At 35.7% G+C, this 23,238-nt stretch overlaps 1 protein-coding gene and 1 non-coding gene across 2 annotated transcripts in view; one reads left to right on the plus strand and one right to left on the minus strand.

The window, feature by feature from the left end:
* HDX (highly divergent homeobox) overlaps positions 1-20,705 on the minus strand; it is a 241,535-nt gene extending 220,830 nt beyond the window's left edge. The window contains exon 1 of the mRNA XM_070290381.1: positions 20,543-20,705. The gene's annotated coding sequence lies outside the window, so the exon portion shown is untranslated. The remainder of the gene's footprint in view (positions 1-20,542) is intronic.
* Positions 6,808-6,914, plus strand: LOC138931310 (U6 spliceosomal RNA). Its single transcript, XR_011446552.1, has one exon. It is a non-coding gene; the product is annotated as a U6 spliceosomal RNA (small nuclear RNA).
* Positions 20,706-23,238: the final 2,533 nt, after the last annotated feature.

Genomic DNA, 23,238 nt, shown 5'->3' on the forward strand with positions numbered 1-23,238 from the left:
AAAATAACATAGTGTGTATTGGAATATACTGAGAGTAGATTTCGAGTGTTCTCACTATACTAAAAAAAAAGAAAAGAACTGAACAGAAAAATGTGAGTTGATGGATATATTAATTACCCTGATTGTACTAATCATTTCATAATACATTTACATATCAAACCATCACATTGTACACCTTAAACATACACAATTTTCATTTGTGAATAATACGTCAATAGAGCTGGAGTCCTTTTTAAAAAAATTCCAATTGTTCATTGCTAGTATATCAACATACAACTGATTTTGGTATATTGACTTCAGTAACCCAGTCCAAACAATTGTCATTCACAAAGAGATAAAGACTTATTTCTTCGTTTCCAATAAATTTGCCTTTTATTTCTTATTGTACCTGGATAAGGCCTAGAGCATAATGTTTAAATGAAATGAAAAGGCAAAAAGATAGGACACTGAAAGATGAACTCCCCAGGTCGGTAGATGCCCAATATGCTTCTCGAGAAGAGTGGAGAAATAACTCTAGAAAGAACAAAGAGATGGAGCCAAAGCAAAAATAACACCCAGTTGTGGGTGTGAGGTCCAATGTTGTTAAGAACAATATTATATAGGAACCTGTAATGTTAGTCCATGAGTTAAGGCAAATTGGAAGTGGCCAAACAGGCGATGGCAAGAGTGAACATCAACATTTAGGAAAAGGTGAATTAAAATGGACTGGAATGGGTGAATTTAACTCAGATGACCATTATATCTACTGCTGTGGGCAAGAATCCCTTAGAAGAAATGGAGTAGCCATCATAGTCAACAAAAGAGTCCAAAATTCAGTATTTGGATGCAATCTCAAAAGTGACAGAATAATCTCCATTGATTTCCAAGGAAAACCATTCAATATTACAGTAATCCAAGCCTATGCCCAGACCAGTAACGCTGAAGACGCTGAAGTTGAATGGTTCTATGAAGACCTACAAGACCTTCTAGAGATAACACCTAAAAAAATTGTCCTTTTCATTATAGGGGACTGGAATGCAAAAGTAGAAAGTCAAGAGACACCTGGAGTAACAGGCAAATTTGGACTTGGAGAACAAAACAAAGCAGAGCAAAGTTAACAGAGTTTTGCCAAGCGAACACACTGGTCATAGCAAACACCCTCTTCCAACAACACGAGAGAAGACTCTACACATGGACATCACCAGATGGTCAATACCAAAATCAGAATCATTATATTCTTTGAGGCCAAAGATGGAGAAGCTCTATACAGTCAGCAAAACAAGAACAGGAGCTGATTGTGGCTCAGATCATGAACTTCTTATTGCCAAATTCAGAGTTAAATTGAAGAAAGTAGGGAAAACCACGAGACTATTCAGGTATGACCTAAATCAAATCCCTTACAATTATACAGTGGAAGTGACAAATAGATTCAGGGGATTAGATCTGATAGACAGAGTGCCTGAAGAACTATGGACTGAGGTTTGTGACAGGAGTCAGTGATCAAGACCATCCCCAAGAAAAAGAAATGCAAAAAGGCAAAATGATTGTCTGAGAAGGCCTTTCAAATAGCTGAGAAAAGAAGAGAAGCTAAAGTCAAAGGAGAAAACAAAAGATATACCAACTTGAAGGCAGAGTTCCAAAGAATAGTACAGAGAAATAAGAAAACCTTCCTCAATGGTCAATGCAAAGAAATTGAGGAAAACAATAGAATGGGAAAGACTAGAGATCTCTTAAAGAAAATTAGAGATACCAGGGAAATATTTCATTCAAAGATGGGCACAATGAAGGACAGAAATGGTATGGACCTAACAGAAGCAGAAGATATTAAAAGGTGGCAAGAATACACAGAAGAACTATACAAAAAAGTTTTTCTTGACCCAGATAGCCATGATGGTGTGATCATTCACCTAGAGCCAGACATCCTGGAATGTGAAGTCAAGTGGGCCTTAGGAAGCATCACCATGAACAAAGCTAGTGGAGGTGATGGAATTCCAGTTGAGCTATTTCAAATCCTAAAAGATGATTATGTGAAAGTGCTGCACTCAATATGCCAGCATTTGGAAAACTCAGCAGTGGCCACAGGTCTGGAAAAGGTCAGTTTTCATTCCAACCCCAAAGAAAGGCAATGCCAAAGAATGCTCAAACTACTGCACAGTTGCACTCATTTCAGACACTAACAAAGTAATCCTCAAAATTCTTCCAGCTAGGCTTCAACAGTAGGTGAACTGTGAACTACCAGATGTTCAAGCTGGTTTTAGAAAAGGCAGAGGAATCAGAGATCAAATTGCCAACATCTGTTGGATCATTGAAAAATCACGAGAGATTCAGAAAAAAAAAAAATCTACTTCTGTTTTATTTACTATGCCAAAGCCTTTGACTGTGAGGATCAAAACAAACTATGGAAAATTCTTAAAGAGGTGAGAATGCCAAACTACCTGACCTGCCTTCTAAGAAATATGTATGCCAGTCAAGAAGCAACAATTAGAACTGGACATAGAACAGCAGACTGATTCCAAATCAGGAAAGGAGTATGTAAAGGCTGCATATTGTCATCCTGCTTATTTAACTTTATGCAGAGTATATCATGTGAAATCCCAGGCTGTATGAAGCATAAGATGGAATCAAGATCGCTGGGAGAATATCAATAACCTCAGATATGCAGATGGCATCACCCTTAAGGCAGAAAGTGAAGAAGAATTAAAGAGCCTCTTGATGAAAGTGAAAGAGGAGAGTGAAAACGCTGGCTTAAAACTCAACATTCAGAAAACTAAGATCATGGCATCTGGTCCCATCACTTCATGGCAAATAGATGGTAAAATAATGGAAACAGTGGAGGACTTTACTTTTCTGGGTTCCAAAATCACTGCAGATGGTGACTGCAACCATGAAATTAAAAGATGCTTGCTCCTTGGAAGAAAAGCTATGACCAACCTAGACAGCATATTACAAAGCAGAGACATTACTTTGCCAACAAATATCCATCTAGTCAAAGCTATGGTTTTTCCAGTAGTCATGTATTGATGTGAGAGTTGGACTATGAAGAAAGCTGAGCGCTGAAGAATTGATGCTTTTGAACCTTAGTGTTGGAGAAGACTCTTGAGAGTCCCTTGGACTCCAAGGAGACTCAACCAGTCCATCCTATAAGAAATCAATCCTGAATATTCATTGGAAGAGTTGTTCCTGAAGCTGAAACTCCAATACTTTGGCTACCTGATGTGAAGAACCGAGACATTGGAGAAGATCCTGATGCTGGGAAAGATTGAAGGCGGGAGGAAAAGGCGACAACAGAGGATGAGATGGTTGGATGGCATCACTGACTTGATGGACATGAGTTCGAGTAAGCTCTGGAGTTGATGATGGACAGTGAAGCCTGGTGTGCTGTGGTCCATGGCGTCACAAAGTGTTGGACACGACTGAGTGACTGAACAACAACAATGTTACTATCATCATTATAATCGATGGATATTGTATTTTGTCAAATACTTTTTCCTGCATCTATTGAGATAATTGTATAGATATTGTTCTGTTCTTTACATTCTTGATATGGTAAGTTACACTGATTGATTTTCAAAAGTTGAACCAGTATTCTGTTCCTGGAATAAACCCTATTTGATGGTTATGTATTGCTTTCATATATTTATTTGATTTATAAATATTTTGTTAAAAATTTTGAGTTTGCATTCATTAGGGATGTTTGTGATTTTCTTCCATTGTATTAGGTTTGGAACAGAGTAATAAGTTTGGAAGTATTCCTTCTCTACTTTCATGTTCTAGAAGAGTTTACATAGAATTATTTGCACTTAAATCTTTGTTAGATATTACCAGTGAAGCCATCTGAGCATGGAACTTTCTTTGTTGGAAAGTTTTAAACGATGCATTACATTTCTATATTATTCGGATTCTCTAGCTCTTCTTGATTGAGATTGCGTAGTTTGTGTCTTTCAAAAAATTGGTAGTTTTATCTAAGTTGCTGAATTTAAAGGTGCAAAGTTTCTTATAGACTCTTTATGATCCGTTTAATATTTGTAGGGTATATTGTGATGTACTCTTCTTCTTGACACTGGAAATTTGTTTCTTTTGTCTTGGTTAGTTTGACAAGAGGTTTATCACCTTTATTGATCTTCTGAAATAATTAGCTTTTCATTTCACTGACTTTTTTTTTAATTTTTTATTTATTTATTTTTTTAATTTTAAAATCTTTAATTCTTACATGCGTTCCCAAACATGACCCCCCCTCCCACCTCCCTCCCCACAACATCTCTCTGGGTCATCCCCATGCACCAGCCCCAAGCATGCTGCACCCTACGTCAGACATGGACTGGCGATTTAATTGACTTTTGTCTATTGTTTTTCTGTCTTCATTTACATTGATTTCTGCTCTTACCATTACTTTCTTTCTGTTTTATTTGGAATTAATTTGGTCTTCTTTTTTTGTTTTTTAGTTTCTTAAGATGGGAACTTAGATTATTGATCTTTGACCTGTCTCCTTTATAAATTTACTTCTAAATACTACTTTGGCTGCATTCTACAAATTTTGATAGGCTGTATTTTTTAACAGCCTTACTGAAGTATATCTGATGTACAAAAGCTGCACAATATTCAATGTCTACAAATTGATGAGTTTAGCCTTAAACAAAAACCAGTGATACCATTACCATAATCAAAGTTGTCAACATTACCAACACCCCCCCCAAGAATTTCCTTGTGTTTCATTGTTTATTTGTTCTGTAACAAGAACACTTAAAATGAGACCTACCCTGTTAACAAATTTTTAAGTGCACAACATTGTTGTTGTTGTTCAGTCACTAGGTCATGTCTGACTCTTTGCAACCCCATGGACTGTAGCACATCAGGTTCCTCTGTCTTCTACTATCTTCTGAAGTTTGCTCAAATTCATGTTCATGGTGTACAATACTGTATTGTAAACAGTAGGTATAATGATCTAAAACAGATCTCTATAATTTATTCATTTGGCATAACTGACACTAATTACCCATTGAATAACAACTTCCCATTTCCTTTACCCTCCATTCCTGGCAACCACCACTGCATCCTCTGCTTCTGACTATTTTAGATACTTCACTTAAGTGGAATCATGCAGTAATTGTTCTGTGACTAGCTTGTTTCACTTTAATGTCCTTCATGTTCATCCATGTTGTTGCAAATGGCAAAATTTCCTTTTCTTTAAGGACTGAATAACATCCCATTGTATGTATATATTGCATTTTATTCATTCATCTGTTGATAGACACTTGGTTATTTCCATATTGTGGCTGTTGTGACTATTGCTGCAATAAATATGGGTATGCAGCTGTCTCTTCAAGATCCTGATTCTAATACTTTTGGATATAGTTGTCCCTTGCTATCTGCAGGAGATTGGTTCCAGGAACCCCCACAGATAACAAAATCCACGGATGCTCAAGTCCATTATAATTGACTCTCTATATCAACCTATCCCTGGGTTCCACATGGATGAAAACAAAAAGATGACTATATACCCAGATGTGGGATTGCTAAATCATATGGTAATTCTATTTTTATTCTTTTTCAGGAATCTCCATATTGTTTGCCATAGCTGCTGAACATTAATTGATATCCCACCAGCAATGTACAAGGGTTCCAATTTCTCCACAGCTTTGCCAATGCTTTTTATCTTTCGGTTGTTTAATAATAGGCATTCTAACAGGTTTAATACCATAAACACACACAGAAATCAATTAAAAAAAAAACCACCTTAAACACAAGACCTGAAACTGTAAATCTCCTAGAAGAAAACACAGGGAGAAAGTTTCTGGACACAGGTCTTGGCAATAATTTCTTGGTTATATCACCAAAAGTACAGGCAACAAAAGCAAAAATAGACAAGTGGGATTACATCATACTAAAAAATTCTGCCTAGCAAAGAACAATCAAGTAAATGAAAACACAACCTACAGAATGAAAAAAAGATATTTGAAACCATATATCTGGTGCGGGTTCATTTTCAAAATATGTAAGGAATTCCTAAAACTCAATAGCAAAAATAACTAATTATCCAATTAAAAGTGAGTAAAGAGCTTAAGCAGATATTTCTCTGAAAAAGACATACAAATGGTCAACAGGTATTTGAAAGATGCTCAACATTATTAAGCATCAGGCAAATGCAAAGCAAAACTATGATGATATGATTTATTTTAATCATCATTCAGTTCAAAATACTGATTTTGCCATTTTTGTTTAAAATATTTAAGTATTTTCCAGATCTTTGTTATTGATTTCCAGTTCAGTGTACTTATTTCAACTGTTTTAAGTTCTTTACAATTTGTCTTATGGCCCAGGCAGAATATGATCTATTTTAAAGAATATTCCAAGTACATTTTGCAAGGCTGCTGTTGGAAAGGCAGTTCTAATAATGTCAATTAGTTCATGTTGGTTAATAATGTTGCTCAGATTTTCTGTATCTATACTGATTTTCTGACTACTTGTTCTATCAATTATTGAAAGAGGAATGGTGAATTCCCCAAGTATAATTGTGCACTTGTCTGTTTCAACTTTTAATTGTATTAGTTTTGCTTTATGTATTTTGAAGATTTTTTTAGGCACATGCACAATTAATATTGTTACAGTCTTTTGGTAAATTGATCATTGTTCATTATGTAACATACCCTCTTTATTCCTCATACTATTCCTTGTTCTATATTTTGTCTGACGCTGAAGAATATACCTCAGCTTTGTTTTGAATATTCTGTTATTGAATATAATTTTTTATCACTTTACCTTTAACTTATGTCTTCATATATAGTTGTCCTATATGTAAGATACAGTTGAGCTTTAAAAATCCAATATGATGTGCTCTCTTCAGCAGTACATATATTAAAATTGCAATGATACAAAGAAGATTAACATGGCCCCTGAGCAAGAATGACATGCAAATTCGTGAAGCATTCCATATTTTTACGGTCAACTCTAATATTATTGACTATAAACCCCCTAACATTTGGATGAGTCATAGTATATGTGGAAAAAGTGCTTGTTTGAATGAATGAAATACATTATATGCCAGGTTATAGGCCAGGTTATATGTCAGGTTCTGTTCTATGTACTGGAGATACAGAAGTGGGGAGAAGAATCTCCTGGAACTGATACTATAATAAAGGGATACAGACAATAAAAAATTATATAAGTAAACTATAAAACATCCAGTATGACCATATATCTTTAAGCTAGTGTGTTTAGATCACTTATATTTAATATAATTACTAATATGGATGGATTTAGGCATATTGTTTTAATAACTGTTTTCTGTTGGTCCTTCTGACTTTTTGTTCTATTTCCCTTTTCCCAGCTTCTTTTTTGTTATTTGAAAATGTCTTTGGAATAGTTTAATTCATTGGTTTTGGGGGTACAAGTCTTTCTATATTTTTGAAGTGCTTTTTTCACTGACTTTGGTCTCTATGATCTGTCATGAGAAATTCATTGTGTGTGTGTTAGTCACTCAGTCGTGTCCTACTCTTTGTGACCCCCTGGACTGTAGCCCACCAGGCTTCTATCTCCAAGGGATTCTCCAGGCAAGAATACTGGAGTGGATTGCCATTCCCTTCTCCAGAGGATCTTCCCACCCCAGGGATCAAACCCTGATCTCCTGCATCATAGCCAGATTCTTTACGATTTGAGCTACAGGAAAGTCTAAAATATGGAACACTTCATGAGTTTGCATGTCATCCTTGCACAGGGAGAAATTCATGGTTATTTTCAAATCTTTGTTTCGCTATATATTTCGTTTTTCTCCAGCTGTTTTCAACACAATACCTTTGATTTTTAGTAATTTGATTATAATATCTGATCATGATTTCCTTTGAGTTTAACTTGTTTCAAGGGATCTTGAATCTGTAAATTTTTATCATTCTCATGTGTTTTGTAGAGTTAATTCACTAGTGCAGTAATTCAGACAAAGTCGTTTTTATTTTTGTTTTCTTTTCTATCTTTTTTTGGCCTTGTCATGTGACATGTGGAACGTCCCTGCCCAGGGATCAGACCCACATCCCCTGCGTTGGAAGTGCAGAGTCTTAACCACCGGACCACCAGGGAAGTTTGGAGGTTTCTTCAAAGGAAGAATTTTAATGACAAAGTCAATTTATTTAATAAAGTGTCCAGTTATTGTATTTCTTCTCAAACAAGATTTGATAATTTCTGTCTTTCAAAGAATATATCCATTTACTTTAGGTGGTTGACTTTATAGGCAGAAAGTTAATGGTCCATTAGTATTTTTTAAGTCTTTTATTTATTTTTAATTGGAGGATAATTGCTTTACAATATTGTGTTGGCTTCTGCCATACAACAACATGAATCAGCCACAAGTACATATAAATCTTCTTCCTCCTGAACCTCCTCCCTATCCCCCACCCCATCCCATGCCTCTAGGTTGTCACAGAGCACTGGGTCGATCTCCCTGTGCCCAAGAGCAGTTTCTCACTGGCTATCTATTTTACACATGGTAGTGTATATATGTCAATGATACTCTTTCAATTCGCCCCATCCTCTCCTTCTCCCACTATGTCTAGTCTGTTCTCCATGTCTGCATCTCTATTCCTGTCCTGCAAATAGGTTCATTAGTACCATTTTTCTAGATTCTATATATATATATATATATATATATATATATATATATATGCATTAACATATGAAATTTGTTTTTCTCTTTCTGACTTACTTCACTCTGTACAACAGATTCTAGGTTCATCCATCTCACTACAACTGACTCAAGAGCATTCCTTTTTATGACTGAGTAATATTCCAAATTTTTTATATATTCATCTACTAATGGACATCTAGTTTGCTTCCATAGTAGTTTTACATTTGTCTCTAGAATTGCAATTTGTATCTTCTGTGTAATGAGAGTTTGATCTTTTAAAATTTGGGAGAATGCAAAAATTAAGCACAACACCAACAGGCATGGCATCCATGTATGTAGACTTGTTGTTGTTCAGTTCCTCAGTCATGCCAAACTCTTTGAAGCCCCATGGACAGCAGAACACCAGGCTTCCCTGTCCTTCACTATTTCCCAGAGTTTGCTCAAACTCATGTCCATTGAGTTGATGATATAGATGTCTCTGTATAATTTGTTAATGTAAATTTAATGTTGAAAATTAAAGGCTATTATATTACAGCAGAATTCTATTAAAAACTAAGTTGTTAAATAGTGTTTTATTTAACAGTTTTATTAAATATGCAATAATGAACTGACACTTTGAACTTTATGAAATTGGAATACAGGCAAAAGAATTACTATGGCAAATCTGTTCTCAGAAGCTCTCACTTTAATCTATCATTTACATTTAATGATTCTCATCTTTACAAATAGCAATTTTCTATTTAGCTATTTTATAATTAACTTATTGGAATTTGGAAATATTGCAAAAAAATAAATTTCATTATCTTCTAAGCATGAAGTCAAGTAACAGGCATTGCATCTATTCAAAGACTGTGAAAGGATATTCTTTATTTGTTTATTGGGCTATAACTACTGAAATGCATTGTATACATCTCTTATCTTCCATTTTAATAGAGATATAATTGGCCTCAATCACTAAGATAGACATATGAAAGAGGAAATTTTAACAACAATCTATATAATTTTCTCAAGACATGAAGAAATTGTACACTGATCTCATTTAAAAACACACTTAAAATTCTCTACAATTGATGTTAATATTATCCAGTTACATAAAAGTTAAATATATATTCATAGTGACATGGGCACAAATTCCAAGACAATATTATGTATACATTGTTCATATAAATAGATGAAAAGATATATCTACAATGACATATCTCTATAGCCACATGTAAATGTTCAAAAAATTATTGGCAAGTAGATGTTTGATTTCAGATATTTCATCAATTTTGATAATTTGTTAGCTTTTAATGATGTTGCTTTTATCACAAATAATAAAATACCTTTAAACTACAAATACCTTATCAATACACTGAGATATCAAAACTCATAACAAAGTAAAAAAGATCAATTTCAAACAGATAACCTGTTGGACAACAGAAGCATAAACAGGGCCTCAACTGGAAAACTGATTTCCTATTTTCTTCAGCACTACTTACATACAATCATACAGAATATGTGACCATTGTCACATAGCATCTCCCAATGAGTTAAATACTACCTTGATCCATATATATTTGTTGACTAATTTCTATTCCTTTTTACCTTTCTAGCTCCAAGCAAATTGTGCAAGTAAATCATTTCTATCATTCACCAGTTCATGATAGTGTTGCCATTGCCATAAGCCCTGACCACTAACATCTAGTAATTAACATTCTAAATTAAGACTTTTAAATGCAGATTGCATTTTAATTTACTATTGAGGAGAGCTTTATAAAATTTCTCAGAGTTGCACACTGCAAAAGTAATTATTAATCAGTAACTCATTATATCAAAATAATATATCTCTTGAACTTCACTGTACTATGAATTTATCCTTTTTAGTTCTCTCTCAACCTTTTATCATCTACATAACCCTATCCTACTCTTTCCTAACTCTTTCTCACTCTTGGCAAGAGGTTTCATAGGTAATTAAAATTTGTTTTTAAAATATTGAAGCCATATTTATTCACTTAAACTAGATAGTCTTTTAATGTTTTGTGAATCAGATTTACATAGTATATATTAAGACTTAAGGGTAGTTTTACCTAGAAGCAAAGAGATGAATTATTTTATTTTCTTATATTTCAATTTCTGATTTTACTGCAAAAACTGCAAAGGCTTTGAGGGTAAAAATATACATCCTATTCTTCAGGGAATTTGGAGAAAGGTTTCTCAAAGCATACTATGCATAACATATATAGTGTTGAAACAACACACACACACACACACACACACACACACACTTTTAATTCATCAAATAGTGGAAGCATAAATTTATCCCTACAAATACTTTGAATAGACTAAGAAACTGTATAGTAGTTTAAAAGACTCATGGAGTGCAACTCAGAACTGATAGTCACAGGTAAATTGTTGTTTGTTTGTTTTTTTCTTTTTCTTTTTCAGGTTCGATGCATGATACTGGACGCTTGGGGCTGGTGTACTGGGACAACCCAGAGGGATGGTACGGGGAGGGAGGAGGGAGGGGGCTTCAGGATGGGGAACATGTGTATACCTGTGGCGGATTCATGATGATGTATAGCAAAACCAATACAATATTGTAAAGTAATTAACCTCCAATTAAAATAAATAAATTCATATTTTAAAAAATAAAAGAGAAAAACAAGAGCAAAAACAAAATCTTTCCTACATTGTCCAAATCTACCTTTGGGTCACTATTTGAGGAACTCTGTCTTAATGTACTTAACTCATTCCATCAAATGTATTTTAATTGTGATTTATAACTATAAAAGAGGAGTTTTGTCACCATACCTGGTAGAAAAGCTCTGTGTGTGAGTGAATACATGAATCTTATGGGTTTTCTTTTCAAGATTATCAATGAAATAAAACCCTCAAATTTAAAAATCTTCATAAAACTTGCAGACCTCTAAGAACATGTCCTTGGAACCCTATGATCTGCAGACTGCAATTTCAGAGACACCACCCTATGTTAAGCCTTTGACTTAAGATAGAAACCTTATCCTATAGCCAAATCATAGATGTATGTACGCTTGAAGAATGGGATAAATAGTAACCCCTAATGATTTTGTTGGCACTGCATTTCTCCTGCATAGTCATATTTCTCACTTGGATATGAAGCACAACAGACTGTTACATAACAAAGGTGCTGCTGGGTATTTAATCACAATTATATTCATTGGTGTTAATCAGACCATATCTGAACATATTGACTATATTATCCAAGGTTTGATCATGACCATATTCAGCAATTGTTATTTTACCACTAATTTGATTCAGGTAACTTGATAACAATTTATAAAAATATTCTCAAGGCTATTTAGAAAGTATAGCCTCACCTGTTAATTTTGAGAACACATATTGTTTTAATATATTTTGCAGAGTGAGAAATCAGGGCAAAACTTTTTGCAAAGTAATCCTTTCCTCTCCAAGTCACTGCTCTCAAAAGTTTCCAATATATAAGTGTATCAACACAGACACTTTAATTTATTCACTTAAAATGTATTTCTTAAGCATATATTTGCATATTATAGTGGTATTAATGTACTGTGTTCTGAACATGTCTTAATTTTAAAGTGGTCAAGAGAGTCAAAAGAACAATGGTATTTCTGAATAACATCTTTATTGCTTCTCTTTAAAGGTGAGAGTTAGAAAATGGGAAATGGATGGCAAGAATGTTAATTATTAAAATACTGTTTCCTGAAGAGAACATTAACATAATTTTGACTGCACTTAATACTTTTTATTAATATATTAATTTAATAACATTAAAATTTAATTAATAAACAGAATCATAGATTTTTAAACTAGGTATTATGAAAATTTTGCCCTCATTTCACAGCTGAATAAACAGGGCCAGACGTGATATTTTACTTTGCCTTATAAAAAATGCCTAATGTATATTATAAACAGTTTGATGTCTAATTCACTTTATCCAATACTTAGCATACTATAAAACACAAAATTACTAAATAAGTGATTTTGAGGATGATATCAACTTGGATATCAACTAAAGGACTATCTTGACTAATCAGTTTGCTAGGGCTGCTATAACAAAGTATCAAAAATTGGATGGCTTAAACAGAAATTTATTGTTTCATGGCTCTAAAGTCTAGACATCTGTAATCAAGGTGTTGATAGGTTTGGTTGCTTTTGAGGACAGTGAGGGAAAGATGGGATGTAGGCCTCTCTCCTTGGCTTGTAAATGGCCATCTTCCTGTTTACATGGCATTCTCCCTTAATACTGACTAATTTCTTCTCCCAATAACAAGATTAGACACTGGCTTCCTTTGTCAGCCCCAAAGGCCATCAGTTCCTGTGTAGACCCTTACCCCTCTGCATCCCAGTTCCCGGAATCTGTGAATATTTTATGCTCCATGGGAAAAGTGAATTAAAGTTGCAGAAGGAATTAAGTCTGACAATCAGTTGACCTTAAAGTAGAGAGATTATCCTAGATTATTTTAGTAGCCCTAGTGTAATCACAGTTATCTTTAAATCTGAAAGATGGAGGCAGAAGAATGTCAGAGTAATGCAATGTGAAAGATGTGACCAGTCATTGCTGACTTTGAAGATGAAAGAGGGCCACATGCTAAGAAATGTGGAGAGCTCCTAGAAGCTAGAAAAGATGAGGAAATATATTCTTCCTTAGAACTTCCAGAAAAGAAAGCTCTGTTGACATTATGATTTTCACCCAGTGAGACCTGTTTCAGATCATTAACCACCAGAACTGTAAGATAATACATGTGTAGTTTAAAGTCTCTGTGTTTGTAGTAATTTATTACAGAAGCAAATAGAAAAATAATACAGTTCCTCTTGAAGATATTAGTGACAGTGACCCCAATAAAACTATACTCTTTTGTAACACTGTTGAGAAGTCAAGTAATTAGGGTAAATAACATTTCAATAGTAAAGCCATTACTATCAACAAAGTAAATGGATTCTTTCAGACTTTTAACAATTTTACCCATCACATAGGTGTAGCTATCTTCTCAATGAGAAAATGCTAACTCTAGAATGGAGCAAAACTGATGCATATTAAACAGATAATACTTTGATTATATATTACTTTGCACCTGTGGAAATGGACAAAAGGAAGTTCACTTTTTTCTATGATTATCAGTTCTTAAAAGTTTAGGTTGCACAGGAATTCATATTTCACTTTATAACAGTGTTTGTTAGACTTTGACATGCATGGGAATCATGCAGGGATCTTATTAAAATGCAGATTCTGATTCGGTAGGTCTTGGGTGGAGCCAGAGATTCAGCAATATTCTAAGAAATTTCCAAGTGATGCCATCATGCTATTACTCCATGGAACACACTTTGAATAGCAAGGATTTAATAGACACAGAAGCACCAAAGCTTACCAGAAAAGTAAACTGGTTCCAAATGACAATGAACACTGAGTTCTCTCTACATTAAGAACTCCTAGTTGGTAAAAGAAAAAAAAAAAAAAAAAACTCAAACTGATCTTTGAAGTGAAGTGAAGTGAAGTCGCTCAGTCGTGTCTGACTCTTTGCGACCCCATGGACTGTAGCCTACCAGGCTTCTCTGTCCATGGGATTTTCCAGGCAAGAGTACTGGAATGGGTTGCCATTTCCTTCTCCAGGGGATCATCCGGACCCAGGGATTGAACCCAGGTCTCCCACATTGCAAGCAGACGCTTTACCTTCTGAGCCACCAAGAAGCATCTCTTAAGAATTCACTGGTGATAAGAGTGAGCTTCTAAGTTCTAATTAAAATGATTGACTATTTTCATAACACATGCATTTAAAAAAATTAATAACTTCATGTTGTCTTAGAATAGTGAGGATGAGTCTGAGCTGAACATTCTATACCTAGTGTAATACTGCCCATTAATATAGAATATATTTCTTCTACCACATTTTACAATTACTTAGATCTTTTCCAACTGTTTCTCTGTTGAGTGGATTTCAACACAACAATTGGTTTATGAATGGGAAAAGCTATTCAGAGAATGAGTCTCAGGTAATTACTCTCCTAACTGGCATAGCTATTTCATCCATTTCATACTGTGGAGAAAGGGGAATATATTCCCAGCTGAATGCAGAGTTCCAGAGAACAGCAAGGAGAGATTAGACAGCCTTCTTAAGCGAACAATGCAAGAAAGAGAAGAATGCAATAAAATAGGAAAGACTAGAGATCTCTTTAAGAAAACTGGAGATACCAAGGAAATATTTCATGTAAAGATAGGCACAATAAAGGACAAAAACGCAAGGACCTAACAGAAACAGAAGAGATTAAGAAAAGGTGGTAAGAACACACAGAAGAACTGTACAATAAAAGATCTGCATGACCCAAATAACTACGATGATGTGGTCACTCACCAAGAGCCAGACATGCTGGAGTGTGAAGTCAGAGGGGACTTAGGAATCTTTACTACAAACAAAGCCAGTGGAGGTGATGGAATTCCAGCTGAGCTATTTCAAATCCTAAAAGATGATGCTGTTATAGTGTTGCACTCATTACGTCAGCAAATTTGGAAAACTTGCAGTGGCCAAGGGCTTGGAAAAGCTCAGTTTTCATTCCAATCCCAAAGAAAGGCAATGACAAAGAGTATTCAAATTACCATATAATTGCACTCATTTCACACGTTAGCAAGGTAATAGTCAAAATCCTTCAAGCTAGGTTTCAGCAGTACGTAAACTATGAACTTCCAGATGTACAAGCTGGATCTAGAAAAGGCAGAAGAACCAGAGATCAAATTGCCAAGATACACTGGATCATAGAAAAAGCAAGGGAATTCCAACAACAACAAAAAAAAATCTACTTCATTGACTATACTAAAGCCTTTGACTATGTGGATCACAACAAACTGCAGAATATTCTTAATGAGATGGGAATATAAAACAACATTACCTGTCTCCTTGAGAAACCTGTTTGCAGGTCAGGAAGCAACAGTTAGAACTGGACATGAAAAAATGAACTGGTTCAAAATTGGGAAAGGATGTATATTGGAAAATATACACCCTTGATGAAGGGTGTATATTGTCACCCTGCTTATTTAACTGATGTGCAGGGTATATTATGTAAAATGCAAGGCTGGATAAAGAACAAGCTGGAATTGAGATTGTGGGGAGAAATATCAACAATCTCAGCTATGCATATGATACTACTTTAATGGCAGAAAGTGAAGAAGAACTAAAAAGCCTCTTGATGAAGGTGAAAGAGAAGAGTGAAAAACCTGGCTTAAAACTCAACATTCAAAAACAAAGATCATGGCACCTGGCCCCATCACTTCATGGCAAATAGATGGGAAAAATGTGGAAACAGTATCAGATTTAATTATCTTGGGCTCCAAAATCAATGTGGATGGTGACTGTAACCACAGAATTAAAAGACACTTGCTCCTTGGAAAAATAACTATGACAAATCTAGACACTATATCAAAAATCAGAGACATCACTTTGCCAACAAAGGTCTGTATATCAAAGCTATGGTTTTTCCAGTAGTCATGTATGGATGTCAGAGTTAGACTATAAAGAAGGCTGAGCAACAAAGAATTAATTCTTTCAAACTGTGGTGCTGTATAAGACTCTTGAGAGTCCCTTGGACATCAAGGAGATCAGACTAAAGGAAATCAATTCTGAATATTCATTGGAAGGAATGGTGCTGAAGCTGAAGCTCCAATATTTTGGCCACCTATTGTGAAGGGCTGACTCACTGAAAAATACCCTGCTGCTGGGAAAGACTGGGGGCAAGAGGAGAAGGTGGTGACAGAGAATGAGATGGTTAGATGGCATCACTGACTCAATGGACATGAGTTTAAGCAAACTCCAGGAGATAGTGAAGGACAGGGAAGTCTGGTGTGCTGCAGTCCATGGGGTTGCAAAGAGTCAGACATGACTTAGTGACTAAACAACAAGAAGTTCCATCCATAAAACACACAATGGGTAGACCAAGCTAACCAAATAAGACAGTATAATATATAAAGCAACATATTACTGTAGGAGAAAACATCTAAATCTGTCCTTTCACAAAACTGAGTGAAGAAATACTTTCACCAGTGCTTGGTACTTGACAGTAGGAAATGTAATATATGGGTCTATATGCCTTCTGCCATTGAAGCCACTGGAGTCAAAACAAAGATCCCTTCTCCTAAAACTCGGCCTATCTGTTAAAAAAGTTTCATTTCCACTGAGAGAGAAAGGACTATGTCACAGGCATTCCAGAATCATAAATAGAGATAAGTCTAGAGAAATTTTACACACACACACAATGTTTAAAAACAATAAATGAAGATCAGCCTCACTCTAGCTCTCCAATCTAGAAACTAGTAGTTAAGAGTGAAGCCTCTAGAATGATGCTTGTTTTGAAATATTGGCTCTGCCACTTACTATTTGTATGATTTGGAGCAAGCACCATACACAAATGCTTGTCTGCTTAAGAAAAGTGCCTACACAGGGCATGTAAGTTACACGTTTCCATGGATATTTTAAGAACCTTAAAGCAAATTTCCCCCTGTTTAAAGGGAAGAGAAGCTAAGAAAATATTTTCCTCAATTTTTGCCTCTCTAAAAAACAACACATTTAAAGATTTTAGGGATCAACCCAGTTGGAGATAAATCTCATGAAAAACGATAGGAGACCAAGAAGGTAAGACAGCTTCTGTTGTAAATTTCTTTACAGATGTCAAATGTACATTATAGCATCTGATTGGCACAAAATAGCATTTGACTGACACAGTATAATGTTAATTTTTCAGCTGCTACGTGCCTGGATCTCTGGTTAATCCAGGCAGTTTAGCTACTTGTTGGCACAAAAATGATTCCATTTGCATAGACAGGTTTCAGTTTATTGTCTTGAAATTTTATGCAGGCTAGAAAGGTCCCAGTTGTTGGTGACAGTTTCTGAATATACTAACCTCTCCAGTTCCCTCTGTATGCAGAACATATCCCTCTAGAATTTTCACAGTTTACTTCCAAATCACTATGCTAGATGTAGTGTATTCAGACACCACTAGTTTCATGTTTATCAGACTCTACAGTAAAATCAAAATAAACAATTCAAACATTTTTATCCTGTTGGGGATCACAAAAATACATAAAAACATAAAAAAATACATTACTACAAAAAACATAATTCCCTCTGGGAGTAGAGTTTTTAAAAAGCAGAATTAATTAAATATTTTTTTAAATATTTATAGTTTACTTGACAATAATTTTCAAGTTTACAAGTTATAATAATACCCTTCGAACTGATTTTCATGCCTGTTCCTCAACCTCAAACCTTGATATGATATTGGGATGGTGCCTCAAAGTGAAGTAGCAAAGTAAAATCTATAAAAAGCCTCTGTATTAAACCACAATCACTTTCATTCAAATAAAATTGAGGTCCATGAAACAATGCAGTTTGAAGCCCAAGGAGTAGGAAAGTGACAGTTGAAATTTTATAAAATAGCAATTATGGAAACCATCACAATGATTAGCTCTGATTCAAGATGAAAACTATCAGTGACAGTCAATGTAAAGCAACAAATGCAAGACAGCTTGCAATAAGAAGACTGAATAATTGGTATATTTAAGAGAAATGCATAAAGCAATGTTATCAAAGAGAAAAAGAGAAATAGGAAAATGTCTTAGTATTTTTCTTTTATAATATAATTTTATTTATTTTAATTGGAGGTTAATTACTTTACAATATTGTATTGGTTTTGCCATACATCAACATGAATCCGCCACAGATATACACGTGTTCCCCATCCTGAACCCCCCTCCTTCTTCCCTCCCCGTACCATCAATTACAGACAGAACCACTTCTGGGATAATGTTCCTTTGGTCTGTTTTAGAGGACAAAATATATTCACAGGCCACCCAATATATAGAGGTATCTCTATTGCATTTTCTTGGACTCATATTCAGGTTTATTCAGTCACTGGAGGGTCTCTTGCTTGACCAATGATGAATAAGTTCCCACATATATACAGTTCTGTATAACTATATTACTTCATTTCCCAAGAAAGTGGAAAACAAAGACCATATAGCAATAGATATTTCAAATAGTCATCCAGGTGCTTTGGATAAAGAAATGCATGGTAGATTGCATGGTACCAACTCTTAAAAACAGACTTAAAATCCAGTTAAGGAATGCAGTCTAACACACACACACACACACACACACACACACACACAATTAATGCAGGCTATAAGAAAAGTGGTAAATGTAAGAACTGACAGGAGTTCTAGAAAAGGTGAGCTTAACAAGAGTTGGATTATACTTAGGAGGTACTTATGAGAGATGTAACTTAAGTTGAGCTTTCAAAGTGGGTAAGATTTGATTAGACAAAGAGAGCATCCTGGGTGAAGGGAGTGGTAGTGGTACAAGGAGTGAAGTTCTGTAGGTAGATTATTCAGGGGTCATTAGGGAGAGCTGTGCACTGAGAAATAAAGATAATGTTCCTGTGGTACAATTAAGTCAGATTAGGAAGCTCTTTGCAATCCAAATATATCTGGGCTTTGAACAATAGAAAATAAGGAGCCAATAATATTTTGGTGAAGAAAAATGATTTGTTGAAGGAAGTGCTTAAGCCAATAGCCTGTCAGGATGAATTAGAAGGCTGGCTAGGAGGCTCCTGGAATGGCTGGATGGATGGTGATGAGAGTTTAGACTGCAAACTAAGGGGAAAATGGTAGAAGAGGCTTTCAAAGGAAAACTCACCAGGACTTGATAACCCCTTTACTATGAGAAATGGGGGAAAATCCAGATTTCTTTATAAAATAGTTAGGAGTTCATGATCAGACCGTAGTGCAGAATTATTAACACCACTATACAATTTATCCACCAAGGACAGAACAAGGGCAGATAGGGAGGATTGTTCCTCATGTTTGCTGAGTAATATAGTCCCTCCCAATGAAGGGAAGTTGGACAGGGGTCTCTCAAAATAAGATTTTACCTTTGTTCTAAAAGTGGCACAAAGGAAGAAGGGAAAAGGACTTAGCATCAAGCCTGAAACAGAGACCAAAGCTTTATAAGAGGCTTTTTCAAGAAGGAAAAAGGAGACAGGTAAGGAGTTTGTTTTGTTTTGTTTTGTTTTTTGCTTTTTGTTTGTTTGTTTGTTTGTTTTTACACTTTGAGTCTCTCCAAACAGTTTAAATATCAAACATCACTGAGTGGCACACCTAATCAGAGTTCCTTAAAAACTAAAAGTTGGATTCACTTGAATAGTGTTTTCTCCAAATGGTTTCTCATCTCAGTAATTTATATTCCAAATTCCTCTCTGAGTTATTTCCATTATTCTAAATCCGATAAGTGAAGATTAAGAATTTGCCTTCCTAAAATTCTCAGGCCCACCTGGGGCTAGATATGCTCTTTCAAAGTAACTGGTAGATTCTTTCCATCAATTAGCGCTTGAAGCATTACAAGGCCAGTTTACCAACCCTTCCCAAATTCTGCTCAGACAGACCTCAGCCCCACCCCCTCCAGATAAAGGAAAAAGAGCATGCGCAAATTCTAAGCCTATTCTCCTAGCCAGGAACTCCTCACCCACCCACACCCCCACTCCCGCCTCACAAAGGTTGTTATTGCGCAAGCGCAGCACCTTCTGCGCGTTTGAGTAGGGCTGTGCGAAATCTACAATCCAGTGAAATCTAGAAGTGGTAGAATTCACCTCTTTTCTTTCTTCTGAGACAGAGGCGCCACTTCCCCTTACTCTGGGACCAGAAGCGCGTCCCAAATGTCGCCCTCTCTAGGAACAAGATCCTTAGCTCTCTGCCAGTGTCTACTGTATCCCTTTTTCATCAGCTCGTTTTTAACCTCATGCTGCCTCTAGGCTTCACTTGGAGGGTAGAAGCAGTTGGTTTCCCAAAAGCCGCACCAGTCTGTTGGCAGCCTTTTTAGGCCGCGGAACCTCCGTGCCTGGCACTGGGCAGAGCATTAGCTCGGCGCCTTGTTCGCCCTCCTTCACCTTTCACACCCACACATGCAGGGTGCTTACCTCGGGCGTGGTGTGGTCACAGGAAGGAAAGAAGATCCCAGAGATCCCAGATCAAGGCAGTTCTGGGGCAGGCGTATTCAGCGAGATTTTTCCTGGGTCTTCACTGCCTCCTCAGACAATGAAATCAGCGTGTCCGATCATCAATTCTCATCATGATCGTGACGTCACAAAAGACAGCGGCCAATGGGAGCCCGAGATCAGCTCCGGACAGTCCCTGGACTCAGCCCAGAACCCAAGAGTGGGTAGGGGGGAGGAGAGATAGCTGCCTGCAATGGGGCTGCCTCTCCCCGCACATATCAGCTACATCCGAAGCCAGGTCTCTCAGTACCTCTCGCTTCCTGAGTAGAAATGAACGCCCAGCATCCCTGTGACTATAGATGTTATATGCCAGCCATTTGAGCAGGTCCTGCCTTGTCTTCCAAGTTGAGATTCGCTTGCAGCAGAATTGTTACATACTGCAAAAATCAAGTGATCACATACGTATATATATATATATATATTATATATATATATATATATATATAGTGGTCAGTGTTCAATTGACAAATGTATTGAACATTCAGACAAATGTTACTGAAATCAAGGTGCCCATTGAGCCTTTAGAGTTTGTGTATTGTTAAAACAAGCCTAAGAGTGAGTGTATTGGTTTATGTCTCCCGTTGATTCTGGCAACTGAAGAAATTAAAATTATCGTTTCTGTTCACCTAACCTTAATATCTGTTTTGTTGAAAGTTTGAGTAATCACTATTATACCATAACAGAAAAAAAAAAAAAACCCTCAAGCTATATGTTACCTTAGTTAACACACTTGATAAACTCCCAAAATATGCTGAGCAATATTGCCACTAGAGATACAGAATTCATTGATCTTCTGCCATTATAGAACTTACCGTTCATAGATACAGTATGACTAGCACATTAAGCTTTCACAACAGACAATAAAGTACATGACCATGTGCTCAGTCATAAAAGACAGACAAGAGTTATGTCATTTAATGACTGAAAGCATCAGTGAAGTGAGGATAGTTGTGGAAGCATTCTGTGTTGTATTGAAACGTGAACTGATTGTTGAATGGTGGATAAAAGGATGGAAAACATTGTCTTAAAGGAGAAGAAATAGGCAAAAGTAGGAAAGTATATATATATATATATATATATATATATATATATATATATATATATATATAGGAGGTCCATGATGAAATCAGCCTAACAAACAGAGGGCATATTTTCGGAACCAGTGGGAGATATGATAGATTGATACTAAAGCCTTTGAATGTAGGCACATAACTTTGATCTTATTAAAAGCTATTAAGGGCCTTAGGGCAAGGTACCTCAAACTTTAACAGTTAATCTATAGAGCAGTTTAAGTGTTTTTAAAAACAAAAGTCAGATCATGACCAGCTCCAGATTATCCAATGGCCTTCATTCACATATGCTACAAAATACAAATTAACCCCAAGATTATGATCTGGCTATTCCCATCTCTCTGGCCTCCTTTCCTGCCACTTTACCACTAACTCAATTTCCAGTCACACAGCCTTTTCTCCATTTCTCACACAAATTAAGCTCCTGACCTCATCAGGGCCCTTGTACTGTTGTTCCCTCTGATCTTTTTAGGACTTAGTCCCTTACTTGATTCACATCTGTGCTCAAATGTAACATCTTTAAAATGTATTAATTATATGTAACTTCTTTAAAATCTAAAGAGGTTACACATCACCATATTTCAAATTGTTATCTTTTCCACACTCCCTATACCTACTTATATCCTTTCCTTTTTTAATTTTTCCTTATAGCACTTATTGCTAACATACTCTCTATACATTTATTGCAAATATAGGCTTCACAAGGGTTAGCATCTTTGTTTTATTATTATATCCCTGGCATCTAGAAGAGTTCTGGACACAAAGTAGACAAATCAGTAAGCAGCTTTTGAAAGAATGCCTGAAAGAAGATTTTTAAAGTTATCTGTCAGTCATCAATTTGCTGTTTGAATCAGATTGAGGGTAGCTGATTGTGACAGAGATCAGTTAGATAGTTGTAGTGGTAATCCAGGTTCTGTATGAAGAGTCTAGATCAGGATGTCAACAGCATAAATGAAGAGAAATAATTGAAGTTGAGATATTTCAAAGAAGGAATAATAACAGTGGAAGTGGAGAATTTAGAGACAAGCTACCTATGACAAGTTAACATATTCATTAAGTACCTACTGCATACCTTGAACTGAAGTGATTTGTGAGAAAAGTAGCAGCTTCCTTACCCTTGAAAAGTTTATAAACCAGAGTACAAAAAGAGGGAATTTGTTTGTATTTGATCATTCTTTTCCCCTCATACTTCATATCCAAGACATCAGTAAATTCTGTGTGCTGTACCTTCAAAATATGCTCCAAATATGAGCACTCTTTAGTTCTTTTTTCCTACTATACAAAATACACTATCACTTCTAGCTTGAATAGATACAATACAAAAGCATCTTACATGATTTCCTATAATCTTCTATTGTCCTTCTTTAATACTTTCTCTTAACATCAGTTAAAACATTCTTTACCACGTTGAATCAGATCATATCATTTCCCAGTTTAAAACCCTCCAAATGTTTCCCATTAGAGTAAAAATAAAGTTCCAAATCATTGTTACTACTTAACTGGCACCACTTTTTTCTGCCTTAGTTCACTATGTTGTAACTAAGCCTT

The sequence above is a fragment of the Ovis canadensis genome, chromosome X, assembly GCF_042477335.2.
Source record: "Ovis canadensis isolate MfBH-ARS-UI-01 breed Bighorn chromosome X, ARS-UI_OviCan_v2, whole genome shotgun sequence".
In the NCBI taxonomy this organism is placed as follows: Eukaryota; Metazoa; Chordata; class Mammalia; order Artiodactyla; family Bovidae; genus Ovis; species Ovis canadensis.